This window comes from Staurois parvus, unplaced genomic scaffold, assembly GCF_062004578.1.
Source record: "Staurois parvus isolate SC_StPar_1 unplaced genomic scaffold, SC_StPar_1.0 ptg000034l, whole genome shotgun sequence".
NCBI lineage: Eukaryota > Metazoa > Chordata > Amphibia > Anura > Ranidae > Staurois > Staurois parvus.
In genome coordinates, this window is record NW_028317830.1 from 27,968 (window position 1) to 35,458 (window position 7,491).

The following is a 7,491-nucleotide window of genomic DNA, read 5'->3' on the forward strand; positions in this document are numbered from 1 at the left end:
GATCAATGTCCGGGTGTGTGATCCCCCCATAGATCAATGTCCAGGTGTATGATCCCCCATAGATCAATGTCCGGGTGTATGATCCCCCCATAGATCAATGTCCAGGTGTATGATCCCCCATAGATCAATGTCCGGGTGTATGATCCCCCATAGATCAATGTCCAGGTGTGTGATCCCCCATAGATCAATGTCCGGGTGTATGATCCCCCATAGATCAATGTCCAGGTGTATGATCCCCCATAGATCAATGTCCGGGTGTGTGATCCCCCCATAGATCAATGTCCAGGTGTATGATCCCCCCATAGATCAATGTCCGGGTGTGTGATCCCCCCATAGATCAATGTCCAGGTGTATGATCCCCCATAGATCAATGTCCGGGTGTATGATCCCCCCATAGATCAATGTCCAGGTGTATGATCCCCCATAGATCAATGTCCGGGTGTATGATCCCCCATAGATCAATGTCCAGGTGTATGATCCCCCATAGATCAATGTCCGGGTGTATGATCCCCCCATAGATCAATGTCCAGGTGTGTGATCCCCCATAGATTGATGTCCAGGTGTGTGATCCCCCATAGATCAATGTCCGGGTGTATGATCCCCCATAGATCGATGTCCAGGTGTGTGATCCCCCATAGATCGATGTCCAGGTGTGTGATCCCCCATAGATCAATGTCCGGGTGTGTGATCCCCCATAGATCAATGTCCAGGTGTGTGATCCCCCATAGATCAATGTCCAGGTGTGTGATCCCCCATAGATCAATGTCCAGGTGTGTGATCCCCCATAGATCGATGTCTAGGTGTGTGATCCCCCATAGATCAATGTCCGGGTGTATGATCCCCCCATAGATCAATGTCCAGGTGTGCGATCCCCCCTTAGATCAATGTCCGGGTGTATGATCCCCCCATGGATCGATGTCCAGGTGTGTGATCCCCCATAGATCAATGTCCGGGTGTATGATCCCCCATAGATCGATGTCCAGGTGTGTGATCCCCCATAGATCAATGTCCGGGTGTATGATCCCCCATAGATCAATGTCCAGGTGTGCGATCCCCCCATAGATCAATGTCCGGGTGTGTGATCCCCCATAGATCAATGTCCAGGTGTGTGATCCCCCCCCTGGATCGATGTCCAGGTGTGTGATCCCCCCCATGGATCGATGTCCAGGTGTGTGATCCCCCCATAGGTCAATGTCCAGGTGTGCGATCCCCCCATAGGTCAATGTCCAGGTGTGCGATCCCCCCATAGATCAATGTCCAGGTGTGCGATCCCCCCATGGATCGATGTCCTTGTGTGTGATCCCCGCATGGATCGATGTCCAGGTGTGTGATTCCCCCATGGATCGATGTCCTTGTGTGTGATCCCCCCATAGATCGATGTCCAGGTGTGCGATCCCCCCATAGATCGATGTCCAGGTGTGCGATTCCCCCCCATAGATCGATGTCCAGGTGTGCGATCCCCCCCATAGATCGATGTCCAGGTGTGCGATCCCCCCATAGATCGATGTCCAGGTGTGCGATCCCCCCATAGATCGATGTCCAGGTGTGCGATCCCCCCATAGATCGATGTCCAGGTGTGCAATCCCCCCATAGATCGATGTCCAGGTGTGCGATCCCCCCATAGATCGATGTCCAGGTGTGCGATCCCCCCATAGATCGATGTCCAGGTGTGTGATCCCCCCATAGATCGATGTCCAGGTGTGCGATCCCCCCATAGATCGATATCCAGGTGTGCGATCCCCCCATAGATCGATGTCCAGGTGTGCGATCCCCCCATAGATCGATGTCCAGGTGTGCGATCCCCCCATAGATCAATGTCCAGGTGTGCGATCCCCCCATAGATCAATGTCCAGGTGTGCGATCCCCCCATAGATCAATGTCCAGGTGTGCGATCCCCCCATAGATCAATGTCCAGGTGTGCGATCCCCCCATAGATCAATGTCCAGGTGTGGGATCCCCCATAGATCAATGTCCAGGCGTGTGATCCCCACATGGATCAATGTCCAGGCGTGTGATCCCCCCATGGATCAATGTCCAGGTGTGTGATCCCCACATGGATCAATGTCCAGGCGTGTGATCCCCCCATGGATCAATGTCCAGGTGTGTGATCCCCACATGGATCAATGTCCAGGCGTGTGATCCCCCCATGGATCAATGTCCAGGTGTGTGATCCCCCCATGGATCAATGTGCAGGTGTGTGATCCCTCCATGGATCAATGTCCAGGTGTATGATCCCCCCATAGATCAATGTCCAGGTGTGTGATCCCCCATAGATCGATGTCCAGGTGTATGATCCCCCCATGGATCGATGTCCAGGTGTGTGATCCCCCCATGGATCGATGTCCAGGTGTGTGATCCCCCCATGGATCAATGTCCAGGTGTGTGATCCCCCCATGGATCAATGTACAGGTGTGTGATCCCCCCATGGATCAATGTACAGGTGTGTGATCCCCCATGGATCAATGTACAGGTGTGGGATCCCCCCATAGATCAATGTCCAGGTGTGGGATCCCCCCATAGATCGATGTCCAGGTGTGGGATCCCCCCATAGATCGATGTCCAGGTGTATGATCCCCCCATGGATCAATGTCCAGGTTTGTGATTCCCCATAGATCGATGTCCAGGTTTGTGATTCCCCATAGATCGATGTCCAGGTTTGTGATCCCCCATAGATCGATGTCCAGGTGTGTGATCCCCCCCATGGATCGATGTCCAGGTGTGTGATCCCCCCCATGGATCGATGTCCAGGTGTGTGATCCCCCCCATGGATCGATGTCCAGGTGTGAGATCCCCAATAGATCGATGTACAGGTGTGTGATCCCCCCATGGATCGATGTCCAGGTGTGTGATCCCCCCATAGATCGATGTCCAGGTGTGTGATCCCCCCATTGATCGATGTCCAGGTGTATGATCCCCCCATAGATCAATGTCCAGCTGTGCGATCCCCCCATAGATCAATGTCCAGGTGTGCGATCCCCCCATTGATCGATGTCAAGCTGTGCGATCCCCCCATAGATCAATGTACAGGTGTGCGATCCCCCCATAGATCGATGTACAGGTGTGTGATCCCCCCATAGATCGATGTACAGGTGTGTGATCCCCCATAGATCGATGTCCAGGTGTGTGATCTCCTGATGTATGTTTGGAGCCCCCGGAAGATGAGACATTCGGTGTTGTGGGACGGGGGTGGGGGTGGAGGTATCCATACATTGTACTGTATGGTGGAGACTAGATATGGAGGAATGAGGAGAGGTCGGTAGAACCGGCTGGAATAGTTATCAGAGTCTGCAATACTACCGACCACCAATGGAGGGCGACCCACCCAAAATCTAATTGGCTGGACACACAGGCAGACACAAATCTTGCATACAATCCGGCACACACCAAACACACCACTTAGGGTAGCTTGTCACCACCGGCAGTTTGCTGATGGGTCTGTCAGCCAACCACACAGGGACGTTGGTGGGGGCAGAAGGGGCATGTTCCCCAGGCATAGCCTCGGTATGTAGAGACAGGGGGGCACTGGGAGCTCAGCAGCTCTCTCCTCCCCTTCTCGCTGACAGGAGTGGCTGCAGTGTCACTCCTGTCAGCAGGGCTTTCTTTCATCTGGAGCTCAGCGACACCTCCACCTCTAGCAGTACCCCTGTGCTCCCCGTTGTCACTCTCTGTAAACACAGAAACCAGCGCAGGAAGCCAGCCTCTGAGTGACAGCATGCAGCACCATACTCAGCGCTCCTCTCCCCACAACGTGCCGTCCCACAGACCAGTCCCTTGGCAGCCACTTCTCCAGAACTGGGCACATGGCTGGAGGAGAGGTGGGGGAAGAGCTCTGTACTGGGTGGAAGAGGCAACTCAGTACTGGGGGAGGGTCAGTAGGGGAAAAGCTTTGTAGTGGGGGCAGTGGGCTATGGGGGAGAGATATTTGTACTAAGGGGTGGGGCTTTGATATGGTGTTTCTTCCACCACTGACTCAGGGACATTTTTCCTTCCAGTGACACTATTGACTCAGGGACATGTTTTTCCTTCCAGTGACACTATTGACTCAGGGACATTTTTCCTTCCAGTGACACCACTGACTCAGGGACATTTTTCCTTCCAGTGACACCACTGACTCAGGGACATTTTTCCTTCCAGTGACACTATTGACTCAGGGACATTTTTCCTTCCAGTGACACCGCTGACTCAGGGACATTTTTCCCTCCAATGACTCCACTGACTCAGGGGCATGTTTACCTCCAGTGACACAATTGACTCAGAGACGTTTTCCCTCCAATGACACCACTGACTCAAGAACATGATTTCCTTCCAGTGACACCACCGACTCAGGGACATTTATGCCTCCAGTGACACCATTGACTCCACCATGTGGGGTGGTGTGTGGCAGTCTAGGGAGGTGTGGGGCAGTGCGGGACGTTGTGGGGCAGTGCGGGGTGGTTTGGGCCGGTGTAGGGCGGTGTGAGGTGGTGCAGGGCAGTATGGGGGATGTGGGGTGGTGTGGACCGTTGTGGGTCAGTTTAGCTTAGGGTGGTGTGGGGTTGTTTGGGCCAACGTGGGGCAGTTTAGGGCGGTGAGGGCAGTGTGGGGTGGTTGAGGGCAGTGTGGGATGGTTGAGGTGGTTGGGGGCTGTGGGGTGGTGTGGGGCAGTGTGGGGTGGTGAGGGCAGTGTGGGATGGTTGAGGTGGTTGGGGGCTGTGGGGTGGTATGGGGTGGTGTGGTGCAGTTTAGGGCGGTGTGAGGTTCCTTTATTTTTAGAGGTATGGATGTGGCCGTGACTCCACCCCTTTGGCCAATCAGCTGACCTGCAGAGAGGAGGGGATCTGGCCATAGACTACAGATCAGACGGTTGGCTGGCTCGGGGGTTAGGATTCTTGACATCACCACATCATCCCGATCGCAGCAAGTTCACGTACCACGCGGTTGCCATGGGCAAGTCTCATACAACCAGGACATACTGTTGTAGCGCCCTCTAGGTAGATAGGATTTTTATGGTTAGTCAGAGGCTGGGTAGCAGCCTGGGATGAGTCAGCCTGGGAGTGAGGCAGTGAGGTCACCTCAGGTCAGGCTGGGAGGCTCTACAGCTCAGTGCTTCTGGAGCCCTCTCACCCTTCTGGAAACTGCTGGAAGTTTCTAGAAGAGGGGTGGAGGAGGGGAGGAAGCCTGGATTTGCATGTTTAGGAGGAACCTGACTAATCGCCAGGCAGGAGGCAGCATGGTGACTAGGACAACCCTTAAATGTGAGAGAGTCTGAGCAGCAGAGTGTGAGTCGGGTGGAAGATGGAGTAAGTAAGGTGCTGGAGCATGGGGCCTGGGAGGGGGCCCCAGGGAGGAGGGGCTTACACACAGGCTGAAGCAGACAGAGGGATCTCTACAGTCTCCAAGGGAGGACATCCTGTCAGCAGGTAAGGAGCCAGCCCAGTGTAAGGCCTGAAAGCAGCTGCAACCCACCAAGCTAACAGGACAAGACAGTGTGAGTACTTCTACTCCCCCTAACCACAGAATGGTGAGGGCGGCCACGTGCAAGACCCAACTGGGTCTCATCTGGGACTGCTTCTCAGTAACATCTGGAAACCCTTGCCCAGGGACACCCTCAGGACGGCCGGGTGGATGAGGAAAGTTTCATCTAGGGGTCTGAGGAGGTCCACCAAAGTTCCTAAGGAGTTATTGTCAAGTTCTACAGTTCCTTGGGCATCCCATTTACCCCTAGACTCCATCCAAAGTGTTAAGCCTTTAATAAAAACAACAAAAACAAGCTCAAGGACTGTTTTACTGCCTCAGAGAGAAAATGTGGAAAATGCGTGTTGCCTGGCTGTGCAGAGTTTAAATCCAGCGGCCCTCAAGGGGATAGAGCTATACCATTTTGTATCTGTGTGTAGCTCACCCTGCGGACTATCAGAAGGGATGAGGTTTATCTTCCTTGCGACTAAATGAAACCTTTTTCCTCTGATATGAGTATCAGTGATTGTAGACCACAGACCTCCTCCCCCCTGCTGGGTTCTACAGGCGGCAGGTCCACAGAGGTCCACCCTTATCTGCACACGAGCCTGAAGGACCCGTCAAGGGGGTTGAAAGCTGCTGGGGTTCTGCTTCGATCTCGGGCCACCTAGTTTGATATCTAATGTTGCAGTTGCTGTGGGTTACTCAGCACCAGGGGCGGACTGACAACTCATGGGGCCCCCGGGCAATAGGGGATCATGGGGCCCCTGTGTCCTTGCCCAAACTCAAAAAATCCTATCAAAAAGGTACCGAGGGCATCTCATGGGGTCCCCCACTGACCCCTGGCCCTCGGGCAGTGCCCGACTTTCCAAATGGTCAGTCCGCCCCTGCTCTGCACTTTGCTCCCCTCCTCCCATCTGAGCTCATACTTCTCATAGTAGCCGGACTATCCCGAGGGGGAGGAGAGGGACTGGACACACCTCACCCTTACATTGTCACGGTCAGGGGTCAGGCTCGGAGACCAGCAACTATAGCAGTAGAGAGACTCCTAGCGACCAGTAGGATAGGTATACCCTGGCGGATGACGCGGGCTCGCTTAAGGTGCAGGGTCTAAGCACTATCCTGTATTCACCAGAGCTGCAGATGGTGGGGATGGGTTTTGTTGCATGTTAGTACCAGGTCGCAGTCCTCAGGAGGTGAGCAAGGTCCAGTAGCAGATATTACAGGTTGAGATCAAGCAGGAGCGTAGTCATGAAACAGGCCAAAAGTTGGTAACGAGTGGTAGTGAAGATCAGGGCAGCTGCAGGTACCCATTGGGTAGGGTGGCCACCTCATCCCTATAAACCCGAATACACATTAATCCCACGGGTTCTGAGGCTGATTTAACGCAGGTAAGGCACTAGCTGAGTTTAATTACCCCCTTAATCAGCCACCAAACCTGCGTAATTAATATGTGTTCGATTTAAAGGGATGAGGTGGTGACCCTACCAATAGGGCAAGATATTGGCTGTAGAGAGCACAATAATCGGTAAAACAGGAAGTGCATGGCTTCTATAGGACGTTCATGGGAGGAGCAAAGGGTCCAAGGTTCACCAGAAACAAAGCAAAAGGCAAGATTATCTAATGGATCAGACAAGTAGCTGTTCAGCATCTCAAGTGGCTCGACAAGAGGAGAAACTAGCAGAGGTTGCAGGTTCAGATCCCGGTCCTGACATACGTCCTGCACACTTTCTGCCCTTTCTGAATAATTTGTAGTGGAAGCATAAGAAGTGATGGTTCCATTGTACATCCACAACTGACATACCGTGGTGGGTGACCACAGTCGCCATGAATATTACAAGGGACCCCACTATTTTTGTTGGATTTGAGGTTCAGGTCAGGCCATTTAGTAGCCAAAATGTTTTCTGAAATGCCTCCATGAGGAAAGATACCGTATTTTGGCCATTGGATGGAGCTAATGAGACAGAAGTAAATCTATTCCAAAACCTACCGTGTCATTTTGTTCTGATTGGATGAATGTTTCTGATATTCGATCAACAAATGCTGTATAACTAGACA